The sequence below is a fragment of the Schistocerca serialis genome, chromosome 9, assembly GCF_023864345.2.
Source record: "Schistocerca serialis cubense isolate TAMUIC-IGC-003099 chromosome 9, iqSchSeri2.2, whole genome shotgun sequence".
Taxonomy (NCBI): Eukaryota; Metazoa; Arthropoda; class Insecta; order Orthoptera; family Acrididae; genus Schistocerca; species Schistocerca serialis.
Window position 1 is genome coordinate 160,489,816 of NC_064646.1, and position 22,856 is coordinate 160,512,671.

General features: G+C 44.4%; 1 protein-coding gene across 2 annotated transcripts in view; it reads left to right on the forward strand.

Annotated features, from left to right (window-relative positions):
• Positions 1–22,856, forward strand: part of LOC126418672 (UDP-glycosyltransferase UGT5-like) — a 114,431-nt gene that overhangs the window by 7,683 nt on the left and 83,892 nt on the right. The window lies entirely within an intron of this gene.

Genomic DNA, 22,856 nt, shown 5'->3' on the forward strand with positions numbered 1-22,856 from the left:
AGAAAATTGAAATAGAGGTCAAAATAAACATCATTTCCGCCATTTTTATTGCTCACGAAAACCACACATTGCATGTTGTACCACCATACAGCGAGTCATTCAGAGGTGGTGGTCCAGATTGCTATACACACCGGTACATCTAATACCCAGTAGCACGTTATTTTGCAATGATGCATGCCTGTATTCATAGTGGCATACTATCCACACGCATGTCCGATAGGGTTCATGTCTGGAGAACATGCTGGCCACTCTAGTCGAGCGATGTCGTTATCTTGAAGGAAGTCATTCACAAGATGTGCACGATGGGGGCGCGAATTGTCGTCCATGAAGACGAATGCATCGCCAATATGCTATCAATATGGTCGGAGGATGGTATTGACGTATCCTACAGCCATTATGGCGCCTTCCATGACCAGCAGCGGCATACGTCGTTCCCACATAATGCCACCCCTAAAACAGCAGGCACCTCCACCTTGTTACACTCGCTGGACAATGTGTCTAAGGTGTTCAGCCTGACCGGGTTACCTGGAAACACATCTCCGACGATTGTTTGGTTGAAGGCATAAGCGACACTCATTGGTGAAGAGAATGTGATGCCAGCCCTGAGTGGACCTTTCGGTATGTTGTTGGGCCCATCTGTACCGCGCTGCATGGTGTCGTGGTTGCAAAGATGGATCTCGCCATGGACGTCGGGAGTGAAGTTGCGCATCATGCAACCTACTGCGCACAGTTTGAGTCATAACACGACATCCTTTGGTTGATCGAAAAGCATTATTCACCATGATGACATTGCTGGCAGGGTTCCTCCGATCCATAATCCGTAGGTAGCGGCCATGCACTGCAGTGGTCTCTGTGTATCTCCTCCATGTCCGAACAACGCCGCTTTGGTTCACTCCGAGACACCTGGACTCTTCCCTTCATGGCACAAAGTAACAATGCGGATGCAATCGAACCGCGGTATTAACCGTCTAGGCATGGTTGACCTACAGACAACACGAGCCGTATACCATCTTCCTAGTGAAATGACTGGAACTGATCGGCTGTCGGACCCCCTCCTTCTAATAGGCGCTGCTCGTGGACGGGTTTAGTGACATCTCTGAACAGTCAAACGGACTGTGTCTGTGATAGAATACCCACAGTCAACATCTATTTTCACAAGTTCTGGGAACTAGGGTGATGTAAAACATTTTTTGATGTGTGTATAAACACTAAGACGCAAAATTCGCGCCATGACAGTATGACCCGAATGGGACGTAAATCGATGGATGTACTTGTACAAACAAACAGATAATTATAATTTCATGAACACTCGATCATTTATTCGGGAGAAAGAGCTTCAGGAACTGAGCAAGTCAGTAAGACACTGGTCCAACTCTGGCCCTTATGCAAGCAGTTATTCGGCTAGACACTGATTGATAGAGTTAATGGATGTCCTACTGAGGGATATCGTGCAAATTCTGTTCAGTTGGCGGCTTACGTCATCAAAGTCCCAAGCTTGTTGTCGGGACCTGTCCATAATGCTCCAGACGTTCGTAATTAGGGAGATATCCAATGAGCTTGATGCCCAAGGTAGAGTTTGGCAAGCACGAAGATAACCAGTAGAAACTCTCGCCACGTGCGGGCGGCCGTCATCTTGCTGAAATGTAAGCCTAGGATGGTATGGCGTGAAGGGCAACAAAACGAGACGTAGAACATCGTCGACGTACCGCCGTGATTTAAGAATGTAGCGGATGACAACAAAACGGATGCTTCTTTGAAAAGGAGCGGCACCACCGACCATCAGTCCTGGATTCCGTGCCGTATGGTGGGCGACTGTCAGGTTGGTATCCCTGGGGCGTCTCCAGTCCCGTCTTCGGTCTGGACTCTCGTTGACTGGAACATAATTGTTTTCAGGAATGAGTCTCGCTTCTAATTGAGTCCCGATGACCAAAGAATGCGTGTCTGGAAACGCCCTGGACAGAGGTTGGACACAAACTTGACTGTCGCCCTCCATATGGCCCGACAATCAGGAGTAATAGTCCAGGTTTTCATTTCTTTGGGTATCAGGAGGCCTTCTGTTATCATTCGCCGCACCCCTACAAGACAGTAATACGTCGGCGATATTCTACGTCCAATTTTGTTGCCTTTTATAGCGTGCCATCTTGAGCTTACGTTTCAACAAGATTACACCCGCCCGCACACGGCTAGTATTTCTACTGCTTGACTTCGTCGTTTCCAAATCCTACTGTGCCTAGCAAGGTTTCCGAATCTCTCCTCAATTGTGAACGTTTGGAGCATGATGTGCACCAGCTACCAACCCGCCTTGGAATTTTTACATCTAACGCGCCAGTTGGACAGAATTTGACACAATGTCCCTCAGGATGGCATGCAGCTACTGTATCAGTCAACGCCAAGCCGCATAACTGCCTGCGTAAGTGTGACAGGTGGATCAATACGTTGTTGACTTTCTCAATTTGTGGAGCTCTTTCTCTTGAGTAAATCATCCAAATTTCAGAAATTGTAATGATATGTTTGTCTGTGCATGTACATCACATCTACTGATTTCCTTCCGATTTGGATAATCTGTTGGGGGACCTGGTTGTCTTATTTTTGTTTTTGTTTTTTTTTTTTTTTTTTTTTTTTTTTTTTTGTTTTAGAGTGTACTGTGTTCCCACATTGTGATATTTTAATGAACTTTCATCAGATTTTCCTTGGACCAGGATGTTCTTTACCTTTTATATTTTTCTACACAGCGCTAAAGTCAATGCAAGAAATGCTTTGTTTGTATTCCCACTATTGTCAGTTGCTTCAAAAATAGGGCTAATTGTGAAATACTTTGTTGGTACGTCTGCGCGTTTGTTTGACAAACCCGTGGGCAGGAAATAGCGAAGTTCGGCATTTAATTTTTTCAACATCAAAAGCATTCTGGAATAATTGATTGCGTATAAGGTGGGCAGTGGCGCATGTCTTAAGAATATCGAGTTAACTAAGCTGAAATTTTGGAAGATGACATAAGCGTTTCGGTGGAGAGCGTCTCGGTCCTACAGTTAACGCATCTGGAGGAAACTAGTACAATGTTTAAAAATTTAATTCTTTAAGCGATGCTCTAATATGAAAAAAAAAATTTATAATTTTGGATTAACACAGCAAACAGGCCCGCACCAATCTGTGTTTCATTGGAGATCAAGCAGACCGTCTAGAAAAGCATTTGGTTTTCAAGCTTGATCCTCCTTTGACGTCAAGCTTCAGCCAGATTAATTCACATTCCGAATCTGTGATAACCTCATTACATATTATCGAGTTCTTTACTGCAGTAAATACGCTTCCACCACTGGCGTCTAACCGCTTTTGAAATAAGCATTCCAATTCGAATTTTGGATTTAGTAGCTATAGATTTCCAGTTTCAGCCAACTATCTGCTCCTGATACTATCTGGGTATTATTATCTTCCATTAACGATATAATTTAAGGATGCTCTGCAGTTTACTGATATCATATTAACCATTTATATTTCCTGTTCCCGAAGACAATCATTCTGAGAATAAAGTAACTGATCTTTCTTCGATTTCGGAAGACATTTCGTCGCTGGTTCCAAGAAAGAGATCGTTAAACATAAAGAAACCTATGTGCACGCCACACGTACGCCGCTACCCAAGTAGAAGCTTCCTCCATGTAGTGCACGCCTCACCTATTCTGACCGGTTAAGCGGAACTCTTCTAACGATAGCGGAGGCCGAGAAATTCCATCCGACATCGTCACAGAATCGTCCAAGCCTCTGGTTTAGAAATCCCAGTCTGCTCTGAATCAGAGGACCACGATTGACTCTAGGCACAACGCTACAGATCGAGAGCTTAGCCTGTATCCCATGTACGATGATAGCTGCCTTCACCAAATCAGTCATCAGCTAAAAGGAACCGAGGACGGCCTCAGAACCCAAGCTAAAGGGCGACGTTATGAACCACTATTTGCAGTCGGTTGCACCTAGTGCACTTTCTAGCTACCAACCGAGCCTCCTCCACATCTCGGACCTTGCCCCCCCCCCCCCCTTCCTCCGCACACACATCCGTCAAACATACCGAGAGCTCACTTCTCAACATGCCTGCAGCTACCCTGACAGGGTCCATTAGCCATGTAATGTTGGAGTTCCCATTGTTTAGTATAGCTACCCACTGCAGTTCTCGGGAATGGACTGGAAAATCAATTGCCAAACAGGAGATGCATCGTGTGCAGGCTCCGAACTGTTATCAACCTTGGGTAACAACTGGTGCCTGTTGCTAAGGCGTAAGGGGTCTACCGTGAAGCCAGTTCCCACTTTCCCTCACCACCCAGAGATACACAAACACGCCAGTGTCTGACACCCATTCCCGAATGAGGACAGACGGGTCAGATGTTGTGTATCAGAAGACGCAGCGACAACTGGATTACCAGGGGATTCCAGCGGCATAGCAGGTTCTACAGGTTTCATCACTGGCGTCCCGATGGCGATGCAGCCTTGAGCAGTACCCCGAAACCTGTCGATCATGGCTAATACAGCCTTCAGCTGTTTGCGGACAACGGGCAATTCTTCTTGTGTCCGCATCCAAAAAGCACAGTCACTATTCGTAACATACTTTGTAGATAATTCTATGGACTCTTATAAAAGACAAACAAAACAGTCGGGACTAATTGAGAAAGAACAAACATTACCGAACTGTGGTGCTACTGAAGTTGGGATGTCCACAATATGTAAACAAGGAGAACAAACAAACACTAAAACCTACTCTGAAAAATTCTCAGTACACCCTAAAGTTACGAGATTTCCAAGCACTTAAAACAGAAATGAATTACATTGCAGAAAACATGTGTCACTAGTTGACATTTCACTAGATACTCAGCTCCCACAAAAGCTACTGCAGAAAATAAATACGCAAGTTATAAATGTAAATAATAAACATTAATGAGTCAATTAAAAACACAAATAATATTCCGTTCCCGGCAGAAGCTCGTGAAAAAAGGACAGAACTAAACTAAACGCTGTGTATTAACACAAAATGCTGGCGCTGTTATAGCTGGACGTTCCTCTCACACGGGTACCTGGACATAGACCGGGGGAAATTGTAATTCACCTTCTCCGTTGTTTTTTAATCTTTCTAATTATTTCGCCAGCCGCTACAGTAATTGGGGAAATTGGTTTAGTTATAAAGTCGCCGTGAAGCAGCGATGCGACAATAGCAATATACACAAGTGGACACTATGCCACAGAATATTAATAAAATATAAGTGATATTTAACACCAGACTGGTTGCAACAAGGGGAAAGGCCCGCACACCCGCGAGTCAGGGGGCCGTCTAATAACTATTTGGGGAAGACGGTAAGAAATTGTAATTATAGTGAAGTCACTCACATATGACGAATTTACGGAAAAGTAGACAAACGTCTTGTGGCCTGGTTGCAAAGAATATCGGTTATAGTGGAAATAAGAATCAGATAAATATTGTAACAAGAGTAATTGTAATTCGTTAGAAAAAGACGAATAATGAAGATTATGGGTATTAGTGTCACGGAAAATGATAAATTTTAAAAAAAAAAAAGAAAATAGCGGTCACAAAGGAAGAAAAGGGCATGTTCACCTACCTCCATTTACGTACAGCGAATATCGCCGCTGCTACCTTTATACATTTCGTGTAAATAATAGCTATATTGATCGAGAAGAATGATAAACGCGGAGATTATGTTTTGACTTTCAACTGGTGATTATTCAAATAAACTAGGTTTCACATATACGTCGACAATTCATGACGAACGAGGACAGAACAGAAGACTACTAATAAAGTTAATAAGTGAGGAGCGTAATTACGTCAAAATGGTTCAAATGGCTCTGAGCACTATGGAACTTAACATCTGAGGTCATCAGTCCCCTAGACTTAGAAGTACGTAAACCTAACTAACCTAAGGACATCACACACATCCATGCCCGAGGCAGGATTCGAACCTGCGACCGTAGCAGCCGCGTTGTTCCGGACTGAAGCGCCTAGAAACGCTCAACCGCAGCGACCAGTCAGTCTGTCAGTGCTCAAAATTATCTTTGATTGGCCGATCGATACCTGGCAAATATTTTACATTTTGGTTTCTCAAGAAACATTGAAAAAGTATCTCCGTAATATCAATCACGCAAAGTGGATGGCGAAAGTTATTTATTGCTTGAAAATACTGTGTCTACATAATAAATTTGAATTATGAATAGGAAAAGGCAATGAAATTTATTATACTAAAATGTAGACTTTCACGGCCGGAAATATCATGTCCATTATAATTATCCGGGCTGTTATGCCGTGGTCGGTTGACGAATTCTGTGTCGATTCCCAACGTTTCGTCTCCGACTGCGGGAGACATCTTCAAGGGGGTCCGTAGCTCAATGGAAGGTCCAACACACCCACTGGCTCGCTACTGACTGCCGCTAAATTCCGTGTCCGCGCGCTCCCATGCCGCGGCGTGACGTCACGTGTTTTGAAAACGTCAGTGCAATTGGCCGCTGTCCGTCGCCGTCGATCGCCGTTGCCATCACCCAGTAGTGGGCGGGTGGTACACATCTTCTTTAACACCGGCATCCATATGCCGTTTAATTTCACACCCTCCTCCTTACGGTTGAAATTATTAGGGTGTTTAGCGATTTCGATTGCCTCCCTGTAGAGCCTTTCGTAATATCCGCTTGTGGCCGCTAGTACTTGCGTCTCCTCGAAACGAATATTGTGGTTCCCTGACTGGAAAGCATGCTCCGCAACAGCTGATCGTTCCGTTTCTCCTCTTCTACAATTTCCTTGTGCTCTTCTAAACGTTTAGAAACAGTTCTTTTAGTGGTACCCACATAAACATCACCACAGCTGCATGGGATCCTATACACTCCAGATTTTTCCAATGGTTTGCAAGCGTCCTTGGCAGGCTTAAGGTATTCCTGTATCTTCTTGGTGGGCTTGTAAATTACGGTAATATTCCGCTTCGTTACATTTTTAACAAACGGCAGGAAAACCTTAGATTTTGCAGTAGCCTGTACGTCAGTATGATTTCTGCGTGGCTGCCTCAACGCACGTTTTATTTCGGCGGACGAATATCCGTTCTTCATTAGTGCATTGTGGAGATCTCAGCGTCGAGCAACTCACGTTCACAAATATTTCTAGCTCTGTCCGCTAACGTCTTGATAACACCCCGCTTCTGTTGTGGGTGGTGGTTCGAATCCCGGTGCAAATAACGGTCCGTGTGCGTGGGTTTGCGGTATACTGAGTGGCCCAAACTACCATTTTCGTTTCTAAAAACAAGCACATCGAGGAAATGTAACTTGCCGTCTACCTCCTCCTCCATTGTAAACTGAATTCTCGAGTTTATACTGTTCAGATGGTCGTGGAACCGGCTTAGTTCCTCCCTACCATGTCTCCACAGCAAAAACGTGTCATCCACGTATCGGAACCATATATTCGGTTTTTTGCTGGCAGTACCTAAAGTAAGCTGAGTAAAGGAATCAACGATCAACTTGAAAGGTTGTCTTGTGACATCCGCCAAGACCAAACGCAAACGCAACAAACTATGTTGAAAAAAAAAAAAAAGAAGGAAAGTGGACACCGTGCTGGCTTGTCATGCTGGTGGGGCCCGAGTTCGATTCCTGGCTGGGTTGGAGATTACTCCTCTCAGGAACAGAGTGTCTCATCTTCATCAGCGTCGTCTCATCCTCATTGACGGGCAAGTCGCCGAAATGGCGTCACCTCAGAAGACTTGCACCAGGCGATCAGGTCTACCCGCCGGGAGGCACTCGCCACACAACATTTCATTTTTCTCATTCTAATTAGTCTCCTGAGTGAAATAATGAAGATTGTCAATGCGTTGATCGGGATACAATCTTCAAGGGAAAATATTAAAAGTATTCAAGTGCGAATAGATCAAAATCCCAAAAATTATCAATAATACAGAAAATGTAGATGGGTTACTTATTATTAGGAATGTGGAATAGAATTCAGTTCGCTGTATTAATAATTTGGTTTACTTATAATCTCGACAGTTCACGATTGCGACAAAATTTCATTAGAGCATCCTGCGGCAATATCTTGATATAGAGTTACTTAAGATTACCTGTACGAACATAAACCTGTTACGCACGTTCGAATCCTGCCTCGAGCATGCATGTGTGTGATGTCCTTAAATTAGTTAGGTTTAAGTAGTTCTAAGTGTAGGGGACTGATGACCTGAGGTGTTAAGTCCCATAGTGCTCAGAGCCATTTGAACCATAAACCTGTTAGTCTGACATAGGGGTCAGTGGGGTAAACCGAAAATAAATTGCACAAGTTCTGAGTGATCGCCGTGAAATGCGTTAGTATGGGATAAAAGTGCTGAAGGTATCATGCAGAATTATGAATTACTTTCTCGCACGTGTTATTCAGTTTGGAAGCAAACGTTTCACGATTTGCAAGATAAATCATTAGAGTGAAGCTCTAAGATGTTGAAGTTGCAAAATGATTTGATTTTCCCTACATCTCACGTAGAAGCGACTCAGTTTCACCATATTGTAGTTCTTGGTTGCATAAAAATTGCGACCTCAATTTGCGGCACTACCAGCATTTTTTTCTTCCAAGATGGCGTCATGAGTTGAAGTTCGGTAATGGAGATCTAGGTAGAAGTCCTTCGGAGAAGCTCTGTAAGACGACCAGGTGTAGAGAAAGGTATGATGAATTGTGATACCAGCGTGTGAAGGCGTCCATCAAGGAAGCATCGCTTTAACACACTGACGGGCTGGGCTTCTATTTGTTGCCATCTCCGATCGGTAAAGATGCGTCTGTAAGACTCAGGTCCCTTCCTGTGTGCTATGTTTAACTTGGATAACCAATGAAATTCTTCATAACAGTTTCTTCGGAAAATGTCTTTTCTCGTTCTTTATGTCTCCTTCTTCGTCCAATAAAGGAAGTTCCTTAAGGCATTCTTGTGCTCTCAGCCACTCTGGGGAAAGTTCCAGTTGAATGTATTTTTTGTGTAAAAGCCGCACATTCACCGATGTCCCACAGGTTTCAAAGAGTGGGGATTTCCTTGCACCCGCCCGATAGCGATCTCCGTGGTTGTCCCTGAAGTCGTGGCTACATTCGGTGAGCAATAGCGCTTTCTGCTGACGTTCCTCCTCAGTCCATCTCATAAAATAAGCTCACAAGTGGTCGATACTGGAAGGCTCCTTGCTGCAGAATTAGCGCGGCGGCGCCGCAGCGCGTCACAGTAGGCACAGCCGGCTCTCGGCCACCGTGTGACTCCCACCCCTCGTAGTCCCACCTCAGAAGAAACGCAACGGGCCGCGTCGTCCTGTTTGCTACCAAAGATTTCCTTTCTTCCCAGTCGCATTCCAGTCCATTTTTATACACTACTGGCTATTAAAATTGCTACACCAAGAAGAAATGCAGATGATGAACCGGTATTCATTGGAAAATATATTATACTAGAACTGACATATGATTACATTTTCACGCAGTTTTGGTGCACAGATCCTGAGAAATCAGTACCCAGAACAACCACCTCTGGCCGTAATAACGGCCTTGATACGCCTGGGCATTGAGTCAAACAGAGCTTGGATGGCGTGTACAGGTACAGCTGCCCATGCAGCTTCAACACGATATCACAGTTCATCAACAGTAGTGACTGCCGTAATGTGACGAGCCAGTTGCTCGGCCACCATTGACCACACGTTTTCAATTGGTGAGAGATCTGGAGAATGTGCTGGCCAGGGCAGCAGTAGAACATTTTCTGTATCCAGAAAGGCCCGTACGGGACCTGCAACATGCGGTCGTGTATTATCCTGCTGAAATGTAGGGTTTCGCAGGGATCGAATGAAGGGTAGAGCCACGATTCGTAAAACATCTGAAAGGTAACGTCCACTGTTCAAAGTGCCTTCGATTCGAACAAGCGGTGACCGAGACGTGTAACCAATGGCATCCCATACCATCATGCCAGGTGATACGCCAGTATGGCGATGACGAATACACGCTTCCAATATGCGTTCACCGTGATATCACCAAACACGGATGCGACCATCATGATGCAGTAAACAGAAACTGGATTCATCCGAAAAAATGACGTTTTGTCATTCGTCCACCCAGGTTCGTCGTTGACTACACCATCGCAGGTGCTCCTGTCCGTGATGCAGCGTCAAGGGTAACCGCGGCCATGGTCTCCCAGCTGATAGTCCATGCTGCTGCAAACGTCGTTGAACTGTTCGTGCAGATGGTTGTTGTCTTCCAAACGCCCCCATCTGTTAAATCAGGGATCGAGACGTGGCTGCACGATCCGTTACAGCCATGCGGATAAGATGTCTGTCATCTCGACTGCTAGTGGTACGAGGCCGTTGGGATCCAGCACGGCGTTCCGTATTATCCTCCTGAACCCACCGATTCCATATTCTGCTAACAGTCATTGGATCTCGACCAACGCGAGCAGCAATGTCGCGATACGATAAACCGGAATCGGGATAGGCTACAACCCGACCCTTACCAAAGTCAGAAACGTGATGGTACTCATTTCTCCTCCTTACACGAGCCATCACAACAACGTTACACCAGAAAACGCCAGTCAACTGCTGTTTGTGTATGAGAAATCGGTTGGAAACATTCCTCATGTCAGCACGTTGTAGGTGTCGCCACCGGCGCCAACCTTGTGTGAATGCTCTGAAAAGCTAATCATTTGCATATCACAGCATTTTCTTCCTGTCGGTTAAATTTCGCGTCTGTAGCACGTCATCTTCGTGGTATAGCAATTTTAATGGCCAGTAGTGTACAATAATCATGATGAATTTTATTGAATCATTATTAAGGGGTGGTGCAAACTAACTGATTTTAATGATCTTGACTAGGGAGTGAAAAGGCGCTTTGAAATGTAGTAGCAACGAATTTGGCAACCATTAACATTTATTTCCTCATTAAAAGTAACACACACACAGATGTTAAGTTAAAACACAGTTGCTTGTAATGCTGGCGCGTGAATCTCGACACATGTTACATTATAAAACGCGAAAACTGCACCGACGCGTGTGGGGCAAATCTGCTACATTACTGGTTACGATTTATCAACATCACACATATCGCGTTCACACTAATCACTCACACAACGAAAGACGTAATTTAGAAGAAAGCTCCCCTACTCAGTTTCATAGAACAAAGCACACTTCTGAAATCCCATACAATTCAGTAATTTTGTAAATAAAATTACGTAAAGCACATCTACTCCGCAATGAAACTGAGGCTTTGAATCGAATACGAGAGATGTTTACGTCGAATCGGAGCCTTATGATTTACAAAGAAACGCACGTGGTGCAGCAGAGTACGGGCTATTAAGTCCGTGGAATGAAATACAAATTGAACGGTAAATTAAATAAAATTTAACACAAGCATTCCACAAAGCACACGACACAGTCATACGTAATACACGAAACTAACTAGCACTGCACATCACATGGCGACACCGTCCGTTTACACCAAGTTGCAGTTGTACGAAAGATCTCATCGAATAAACTGAATATTAGTGAAATTAACTCCGTTCCCTGACCGAAATAACTGGCGCGGCATAATTATCAACGCCACACACCATAGTGACTTCCAGAAACTCAAACAAAGCTAACTCTTACACATTTCAACTTAGCAACTGGAGATGCTAGTTAGAGCGTCCTCAGTCACCGGCGTTCTAGGGAAGAGTAAAATTAACCTGCCCCGTCGCCGGGATCTAAACAGCAACCCGGAAGGGCGGTCTCTCACTGAGGCAGACTAACAATAGATGTTGACCAGTTGAAACGTCCTCTTAGAAAAATTGTACATGACTGTGCTTAAACTGACACACAATATTTTTATCGCAACGGAATCTGACTTTCAATAATCCCTACAAAAGAATGGCCCTGACTAACATTAACCTATACCTTTCACAAATCACTTACCTCACAAAAATCTTCGTTACTCAAGCTACTGCAATACAGCGAGCGCCACTACTGCCAGATAAATACAAGATTCTAACTACTGAAGGCACTAACTACTGATAGACATAGTTAGCAAATGAAAGATTTTGATAGAGAACAAACAATGTATTTATCTTAATAGCGTTCAAAATTCATAATATATATATCAGTTCATGATATTCAGTCTTACAAATTTACTGTCTCTGTCCAGATCATCCGCTCTTAAAACTCCGCCGTCTCACTCCCCACATCCACCACTGCTTGCGGCTCACCTCCAACTGCGCAATGCTACGCACTGTTAACAGCCAACTGCCCAACACTACAATAGCCAACAACAATGCCAACCAGCCACAGACTGCACACAGCACAGCCAGTGATTTTTATACAGAGCGCTACGTGGCGTTACCAATACAAAAACCTAAACAGCCTACTTACACAGTGTCCCTCTGACCCAAAGTAGTCGTATTCAAAGCTCTACACAACGGTTGGTTAAGCTGCCCTTAACATTCAAGGAAACGTCCTGACAACAAAGGAAACTTGAAGAAACCACAGACAAACTATACATTCGTACTGGCAGACGACAGTGGGTATAGGAAAGATATGACATGAATACATGATAATGGATAACACACATAAATTCAGAACATAGTTACGAATTTGAGATTGACATTCTCCTTTCGCTTTGAAACGACTCTGTAATATCACGTACTCTGATCTTTCTTTCTCTACAGGCACAGTCATACCGAATACTTGAGTCACTAAGAATTGCAGCAAAACTGGATGTTGCTTTCGACATTAATGGAACAGCGCACATGGAGACGTTTTAGACGTCCCGTCGACAACGAGGTCATTGGAGACGGAGCGCAAGCTCGTGCTAGGGAAGAAAATAGGTAGTGCTCTTTCACAGGAACCATCCCGGTATTTGCCTTTAAACGACGTAAAGAAATCACGGAAAACTTAAATCAGGATGGCCGGACGCGGATTTGAACCGTCGTCCTCCCGAATGCAAGTCCAGTGTACTAACCACTCCACCATCTCGTTCGGTAAACAGGAAACGTACTCCAAAGTTGAAGTAGTGGGACACAACTTTCTTGTTGATAAAACTTCTATATTCCAAAGAGACTCACCGTGAAATTTTGGTGTTATATGGACCAAAAGCAAATGTCACAACCAGAAGGAAGTACCAATGTTTCACCACGTCTACATAGAGGTCGGTGATACTGATCGGTAAGCCCACGTCTTGCTCCAGGCAGTTTACATTTTTTCTACAAGCTGAAACAATGTCTAGGAACAGAGATTTTCGAAAGATGAGGACCTTCAAAGAACAGTTCTCGAATGGTTCTATGACCAAGGAGTGAATCGCTATCATCGAGTAACGTAATGACTGGTAGGACGTTCCGACCGTTTTTTACGGAGACTTGGCAACTGAGCAGAAAAATAGTGCCATGTATCTGTGTCACTTCGTAGTGTATTGCAGCATTCCGTAAAAGTTACTTGACCTACTGTAATAATGTAACATTTTGTAGATCTGTCTTAGGCCTGAACAATTTGTTCGGATTTGAGTCACAAGCTCTTTAAATCAGATTTTGCACAGTCGAATCAAAATTGTAGGATTTCGTTATCGGTCTAAACCAAATTCTTAATCCGAATGTCGTAAATGATTTGGCTGGGAGAAGCAACAAGCAACTGAAGGACTACAATAAAACAAGAAACAGAAGCAGCACTTAGATTGTATCTGACCACACAAGCTTCCAAGGTATAAAAAACTTATCAAAAACGAGATTTCTTAAAATAATTATGTCTTTTTTTCTTGATATTTGCTTGACAGATGTTCTGCATAGTCACTTTATTGAGAGAGTATTAATGACATTAATGTATCAATATCAAAAATTACTTTGAAAGTAATAAATTAATTAGTTAACCTTCTATATCTTGACAATATTTTTAAAAACTGAAAAAGAAATTGTTGTGATTTTCCGTTCCTTCATTTTCATGGTACTACAGCACGCCTTTCGATATTCCTGTTGGGCATATATCACAAACAATTTTTTTTCGTACAATGGAACTCAGGTCTGGATTACCACAAAAAGGTCAAACTTCAAAATATAATCCTGTCATTGATGCACGTATCAGTTGGGACCAAATGGTTCAAATGGCTCTGAGCACTATGGGACTTAACATCTGTGGTCATCAGTCCCCTAGAACTTAGAACTACTTAAAGCTAACTAACCTAAGGACATCACACACATCCATGCCCGAGGCAGGATTTGAACCTGCGACCGTAGCGGTCACGCGGTTCCAGACTGAAGCACCCAGAACCGCAAGGCCACGCCGGCCGGCTCAGTTGGGACCTACATGGAGAATAAAGCATAAACGAAGCAAGTCACAGTTAAGTTTAACTAGCGAGAGAGTAACGTAAATGTTGACGAATCTCAAATGGGGGACATGAAAAATAAGTCGCTGTACATCCAGCAATAATCTGATTGCTAAACTTCAAGAAGTGCCTTTAAGGATAGAAACTATTAATATTCCTCACCGTTTCCCATGGAGGTTGCGAGGATAAAATTAGAAAATCATGTAGTTCCCAGGGTGCTAGCAGGCCGTATTCCCACTCTACATACGAGAATGGTATTGGATAAAACTTTAATATACGCTGGTGAACAAAATTCAAGGACGAAAGTAGTTTTCGCGTGATGTGTCACGGCCAAAAAACATAGGACGATAAAATTTGGACCATACCTAAAAGTAACAGCTACAGTATAGTGCTGAAGGTAACAGAAACAAATACGCAATGAAACGAACAGGAATTACACTTTTGCTCAAAGTCATAGCGATTTATGATGTCGCCCTCGATGTTTCAAAAGCTGGGACACGGTTCATAATAGAGTGCGTGATCACCACGGACACCAATGTATACTCCGCAATGTGTTCCTGGCCACAAGTTTGGTACTGAGTCGTTGTGGTAGGGTGTTTGAGAACTGCAGGATTGTCGTTGGTGCAAGCAGACCTGATGCAACAAGAGCTTCCCAACTTGCGCTGCACAATGCGATCGCTCATCGTCGTCCATAAAAGTGAACTCACGGGCGAATGCACGCCTGAAAATACGCACATGGGGAAGGGGTACACTACCACAATAACGTTAGCCGGTGATTCTACCGTGTTCAAAGATTTGGAGGTCAGTACGTCCATGCAACATTACGCCTTCCCACACCATAATATCTGGATCACCAAAACGACCATGTTCGACGTTGTTCCTGAGAGTACTAAGTGTTCCCATCTCTCGCCATGTGAGCGTACGTCCAGATTCGCTGCTCAGACTGAGTTTGCTCTCGATGGAGAAGAGCACCACTCCTCGGAGGTACAGCCGTATGCTCTCGGAAACATGACAAATGGTGCCGCCAATGTGGGCGTGTCAATGAAGCTGCAACTGCGCCCACTGACTGACGTGGGTGTGTTCTTGGTTTGTTATATAACACTGTGATCATATGCTGCTATAGCTGACCGTGTTAGACCACCTCCTACTCTCCAAGATGTTACTCCAGGCGGGTGTAAAACTGAATGTACGCAACGGAAAATACTGAACGCGAAAATGAAGATTGGCCCTATCTGTCTACCCCCAGAGGATCTCTTATTGGTGATATTATTTCCTCCTTCTTGCTCTTTAAAATATAAATTACAACACGAAACATAAATGAATGATTAAGGTAACTAGTAACTACCAAATGATAAACGTTGTTTCTGCTTATACATTTATTGTAGATTAAAACCCTTTATATATCACAAATGTTTGTACATCAACGTCCAATTGACATAAAGAGATAGTAATGAGTTTCCTAACTAATATTACTGATGAATTTCCCAAATCTGCCCTCTTTATGGCTACGCCATCTATTATAAATAACGCGAGACGACTGACATCATCTAGGCACCAAATACCATAAGACACTATTTTCAAAGATGATCTGCAGTCGTGTGCAACCTCAGTGGAAATAAAGTCACGTGATCACAGCTATTTAACTTTATAGCCCTAAAAAGCCGAAGCGATTAGCAACATCACCGTGTCTACTGCGACAGGGTCTCGTACACGTCTGCAACGATGGAAGAACTTCAGCCACAAAATATCGAAGAAAATCCTCATTAAAACACTAGGACAGCAGAAGGTGGTTCTCTGACTAGTGCAATCTAATACTTTCTCCTCTCTGTGTTCCACAGACGAGGAACGTAAACTCACAGCCACAAGTACGGAATTCAAATAACGCCTCAACGTAAGGACAGAAGAAGTGCTCTCAATCACTGAAAGCTGCGTACTCAACGACGGCTTCCTACACGGAGGCGAAGTCCAGAATCTTGTAAGTTTGCTACACTACAGTGCCTGACCGTTCACTAACTATAAAATGTCCTGAGAGCAAAGACAGCGAGTCCGTTTGTACCAACAAAAGCTGATACTGAGCGACCGTCAAACGCGGAAATACTTATTACCGTTAATTAGGAATTCACACAATGTACGATTCCCAGAGTAAAAATCCTCGGAAATAACGCAGCCTGCTTGATTTCCTATTTCTCCTCACCATTGGCTTCCCAGAAAATCTCGGCTCCCCTCCCTCGTAATTGCAGACGGTGAATCATATTCTCGAAACCACAGAATATTCCCCCTATCTACAGATTCTTCCGAACGCCAACCAGCCATATTTTAGTCTTTTGTCGTCCAGCGAGGAAATTTTGCAAGGAAATACTTATTCCCATTACTTAGGAATTCACACAATGGTACGATTCCCAGAGTAAAAATCCTCGGATATAGCCCAGCCTGCGTGATTTCCGAGATAACACTTCCTCGTTACTCTCTGTCGCGTCCACAGTTTTCAGAATTTCCGAAGTATTATCCGGTTATCCTTCCAGCCTCATTACAATATCGGCCGGCCGCCGCTCTATTGTGCTTCAGCACTCGTCCCAACCGTCCATCTTGGGCTACTTCCTGTGTCAAGCACGACCAACACATCTGTGCAGGTTTTTCCACCCAGGGCCTTAGTTACGCCTGTTGTTTCGTTTCTAACTGGCGTTGCAGCCTCTGCTAGTATAAGCAATCATTCATTACGCTATGTTGATAATTAAGACAATCCATCACCTTTCATGCGATAAGCGTTAACAACTATTTACAAGGTGTATTTGACAATGTCAGTCTTATTTAAATATTCATATATACGATGTGCAACCTACCAAATAATACCTAATTCCGATTCTAAATCACTACACAACCTTGTAAGGTGCGAAATTACAGCCGCCAAACACCTCTTGTGGCAGCAGTATGTGTGGTTCGGAATGCTCCCCAAGCACTGGTGTGTACATCAATCTGGACCACCACCTCTGATTTGACTGAAATCTACGAGCATACGTCTTCTGATAGGTTCGTAGCCTGATATCAACATCATGTAAATACCTCTGCTCGTAATCAATCTATGCACAGTGAGTATGGTTGGCTCAGTCCGTTACACTAGCTTTTCTATTTATAAAATTGAAATTCAAAGACACGAAGCACTCACGTCGTTGAAAAACTGATGAATCGCCCGCTCTCTATCTGAAACTCTATCTTCACAAGTACCTCCTAGCCTGTAAAACATGGAATGAAATAGCTTCATCGAAGCTTACTGCTGACTGTAGTTTTAAGAAATGAATTTGATAATTGCAATAATGGTGCAGGGAATTTTGTCTATGTGTTGGAGGCAGAAAATGAGCAACATTACATAATGCGGCTCGATGCCGAAAGCAAAATGCTTACTCAGATATTAGAATTTTAAATCAGTAGCAAGAATATATAACAGCATCTAAACCACAATTATGACTACCATGATGCATACAACATCCGTGTATGGGACACGCGGTGCAGTAAATCAGTACTAATGCAAGATTTAATCAGTAAGAATTCCAAATGGTTTAGTAAGTACTGAAAAAGGATCTGATGGGCTAACGTAAAACCGATTCTGTACGGTGCTTCGAAAACTATCCAGCACACCAAACGGTGGACGTATAGTTAGAGTACAGATAAGTGCTCGTTAAAGATCTGGTACTACTATAAATACCGTTGTATCTGGCCTTGAAATACAAACCAGAACCTTGGCAAACAGTTACAACACGGTATCTGGTGACAAACAATAGACACCGACTTCAATTCTACATATATCTTACTCAACCATAGCAGTCTTTTCACACCAGCGCAAGCGGACCGACAACGTCGAACTGGCACACACTTTGTGAATTGAAACTAAACGTTTCCCGTGAACTACGCAGCGTGGGGTCGCCATAACCACTATTTTTTCCATTTATTGTTGTTTCATACCCCTCGTCGTCGTGGGAGGTGGGCTGCCAGTGGTATAATATGCCGCTTTCAGCCAAGAGCATTTGAAAAATATAGCAATACGAAGAAATCATTAGGACTGGTTTTCTATTTTAAATAAAAATTAAAAAATAGGCAGCTAAACGATATAATTATTTTAAAAACACTTGCCAGAACATTGAAATTCTCCTCGGAAAGGAAAAAAAATCTGAAGCACCACACTTTCACTTAAAAATTCTGAAGGACCTGCTCTGGGTGAGAAGTGCACACATCAAAAACAGTTTTGCATCACCTCGTTTCGCAGAGTTCCAGAACCTGTACAGAAAATTGGAATAGAAATCAACATAAACATCATTTTCGCACTTTCTATTGGTCATGAAAACTGCACATTGCATATTATACCACCACACAGCGTGATATTCAGAGGTGGTGGTCCAGATTGATGTAAACACCAGTACCTCTCATACGCAGTAGCGCGTCCTCTTGCATTGATTCATGCCTGTATTCGTCGTGGTATACTATCCACAAGTTCATCAAGGCACTGGTGGTCCAGATTGTCCCACTGCTCAACGGCGATTCGGTGCAGATCCCTCAGAGTGGTAGGTGGGTCATGTCGTCCATAAACAATCCTTTTCAATCTATCCCACGCATGTTCTAAAGGGTTCGCGTCTGGAGAAAATGCTGGCCACTAGTCGAGGGATGTCGTTACCCTGAAGGAAGTCAATCACAAGGTGAGCACGATAGGGGGGGGGGGGGGGGGGGGGGCGAATTGTCGTCCATGAAAACGAATGCCTCGCCAGTATGCTGCCAACATGGTTGTACTGTCGGTCGGAGGATGCCATTCAAGTGTCGTACAGCCATTACGGCGCCATCTACGGCCACCAGCGGCGTACGTCGGCCTCACATTTTGCCACCCCAAAACAGCTGGGATCCACCTTGCTGCACTCGCTGGACAGTGTGTCTAAGGCGTTCAGCCTGACCGGGTTGCCCCCAAACACGTCTCCGACAACTGTCTGGTGGAAGGCATATGCGACACTCGTCGGTGAAGGGAACGTGATTCCAATCCTGAGCAGTCAGTTCGGCTTCTTGTTGAGCCCATCTGTACCGCGCCTCATGATGTCGCGGTTACAAAGATGGACACCGCCGCGGACGTCGGGAGTGAAGTTGCGCATCATGCAGCCTATTGCGCGCAGTTTGAGTCGTATCACGTCCTGTGGCTGCACGAAAAGCATTATTCAATATGATAGCATTGCTGTCAGGGTTCCTCCGAGCCATAATCCGTAGGTAGCGGTCATCCACTGCAGTAGTAGCCCTTCTGCAGTAGTGGTCTGAGCGAGGAATGTCATCTACAGGTCCTGTCTGTCTGTATGTCCTCCATGTCCGAACAACACTGCTTTGGTTCACTCCGAGACGCCTCGACACTCCCCCTGTTGAGAGCCCTTCCTGGCACAAAGCAACAATGCAGACGCGATCCAACTGCGGTATTGACCGTCTAGGCATGGTTGAACTACAGACAACATGATCTGTGTACCTCCATCCTGGTGGAATGATTGGAAGTGATCGGCTGTCAGACCGCCTCCGTCTAAGAGGCGCTGCTCATGAATGGTTGTTTACATCTTTGGTTGGGTTTAGTGGCTGTGTCTGTGATACAATATCCACAGTCAGCGTTTATCTTCAGGAGTGATGCAAAACTATTTTGGTGTGTATTTTGGGAGGAGGGGGTGTTCCATTGAGTACAGTGGAGTGGATGGAAATGATCGGGACAGTTAGTTAGAAAACTAAGGAGATGAAGGTAGGGTTTGGAGCTGGTAAGTGGGAATACAGAAGGTGGGAAACACAATGATTGTGGAGGAGTTTGATGCGTGATTAGGGTAGTGGTAACAAGAGGAAAAGTATGGCGATGCATGGAGTGGGAAAAGGGGGGGAGGAGCCCTGATCGAAGGGATATGTGTGGAAGTGTTAAGATTGGTTGGAGAGATAAGTATCGTAGTCGATCTCGTTGTCTGGGGGAGGTAGTTGGTTAAGTTTCGCTGAGATAGGATACGGAATGTGTAGGTGCAGGGAGGGTGGGATGCGTATGTAAAGGCCGGCAGCATATCTGGGTTGATGATTAGAGGGAGACAGTGGTGTTATTGGGATATAGTTTCTGGACAGTACAGGAGATGTAGGGGTTTTCAATGTGGGTTAGAAAGAGGGCGACTTTGGTGAAATGGTAGAGGATCCATGTGCGGGAAAGTAAACAGATGTGGAATGCAAGATGGATTGCATGTCGTTCAAGGGTTTCGAGCGACTTATAGAACTTTGGGTGGGTGGATATCCATGTAACAATTACATAGCAGTGGATGGGTCACATCAGGATTTTGTAAGTGTGGAGATTAGTGGAGGGTTGTAGAACCTACAATCCACCAGTTAGTAGTTTGTAACAGCTCGCCAAAATGTTTCCTAATATATTTCCGCTGAGTGTGTCAAAGACACGTATGCGATCAGAATGCGATTACTGGGCACAGAAACATCTTTGCAGAGTATCAGCGATTTTATAATACGTGGAAGAAAAGACATTGCTAAAAATTGTGTTTGTGACTTACAAATTTGAAACTTAGCAGTGAAATTTGCATTCTGGTACCTCACAAAAGGTTACGGCTCCCAGTAGCACATGAGGCTGCACCTCTTCTGTGGCCAAACAACATCTAAGCTGGACAATATCTCACTGGACCTAGTGGTGTTTTCCTATGAAGTCCGATTTTACCTCTTTTTTCGGATGGTAAGAGATGTCGTGCCCGCTGGTGATCCACTGATCCAGCGTGCGAATGGTGTACTTCAGGTTCTGTGTTGTTTTTCGTATCGTGACTTGGGTCCAAACGCTAAGGTTACGATGAACATGGCTCAGACAGCATATTTTATTTCATTTTCGGTGACCAAGTTTTCTTCTAGATCGTCGGGATGAGTTCGCCGTGCACACTTTAGTCTTTGAAGATGCCAAGATCCGTGTTCGCAGGGTTCCATGCTATTGTTCCTGTTTTTACGAACACTCAAACTCCACATGTTCCTCGACTGTCCCGCGTAGTCCCCTGCTCTTAATTCTGCAGAAAATGTCTGGGACCGGGGCCAACAATTGGTGAAACGTTAACGAGCAACCTTCCCGCAATATTTTAGCTCTGTGTGTTCCAATCGTTAATAAGGGACTTCTGTTGCATATGGTGTAGATGAAGAAACTTGTGAGCTCCGTTCCTTGACGAATTTAGTCAATCTCAAGGCTTTGGGCGGGGGTTCCTCTGTACTAGCGCGAGTCTGCTGGGGTACGCGACTGATTTCTTGTTCAGTGTGGTTCAAAGCACTGTGAAACCTGGGTCACTGCGAAAGCAGAGTGAACTCTTCTGACGGTAGCGTTCTCGCTTCCCACGCCCGGGTTCCCGGGTTCGATTCCCGGCGGGGTCAGGGATTTTCTCTACCTCGTGATGGCTGGGTGTTGTGTGCTGTCCTTAGGTTAGTTAGGTTTAAGTAACTCTAAGTTCTAGGGGACTTATGACCACAGCAGTTGAGTCCCATAGTGCTCAGAGCCATTTGAACCATTTTTGAACTCTTCTGAACGTACGTTTTAGTGCAAAAACAGATTACTTTTACATAACATGCATTCATGTAGTACACTCTAAGACACCTAAAGCGAGGCAGTACGAACGATTTATCCGAATGGGACGGATATCGATGGTGTGATGTACATGCACAGACAAACAAATGATTGCAATTTCAGAAAATCTTGATAATTTATTCAAGAGAAAGAGTTCCTCAAATTGGGCAAATCAATAATGTGTTGGTTCACTTCTGGTCGCTACACAAACAGTTATTCGGCTTGACTTTGATTGACACAGTTATTGGATGCCCTTCTGATGGTTATCGTGCCAAATTCTCTCCAACTGGCGTGTTCGGTCATCAAAATCCCGAGATGGTTGGAGGGCCCCGCCCATAATGCTCAAAAATTTCTCAATTGGGGAGAGATACGGCCACCTTTTTGGCCAAGGTACGGTTTGGCTACCACGACCCTCTCGCCGTGTGCGGGTGGGCATTATATTGTTGAAATGTAAGCCCAGCATGATTTGCTATGAAGTGCAACGAAATTGGGCACAGGATAACGTCGACGTACGGCTGTGCTGTAGGGGTTCTGCGGATGACAACCAAAGAGATCCGATATGAAATAAAATGGCACCCCAGACCATCACTCCTGATTATCCGGCCGTATGGCGGGCGACAGTCAGGTTGGTATCCCACCGCTGTCCAGGGAGTCTCCAGACACGTCTGCGATGCTCGTCGGGGCTCAGTTCGAAGCGAGACTCATCGCTGAAGACAGTCAATTCAATGAGATTCCAAGCCGAAGACGCGTCTAGAGATGCTCCAGACAGCGATGGAATACCAATCTGAGTGTCACCCTCCATTGGCCCGATAACCAGGAGTGATGGTCTTGGGTGCCAATTCTTTTCACAGCGGAACCTCTTTGGTTGTCATCCGCGGCGCCCTTGCAGTACAGCGATACGTCGACGATACTCTACGCCCCGTTTTGGTGCCCCTCCTACAAAGCCACACTGGACTTTCGCTTCAGCAAGATAATGCCTGCCCA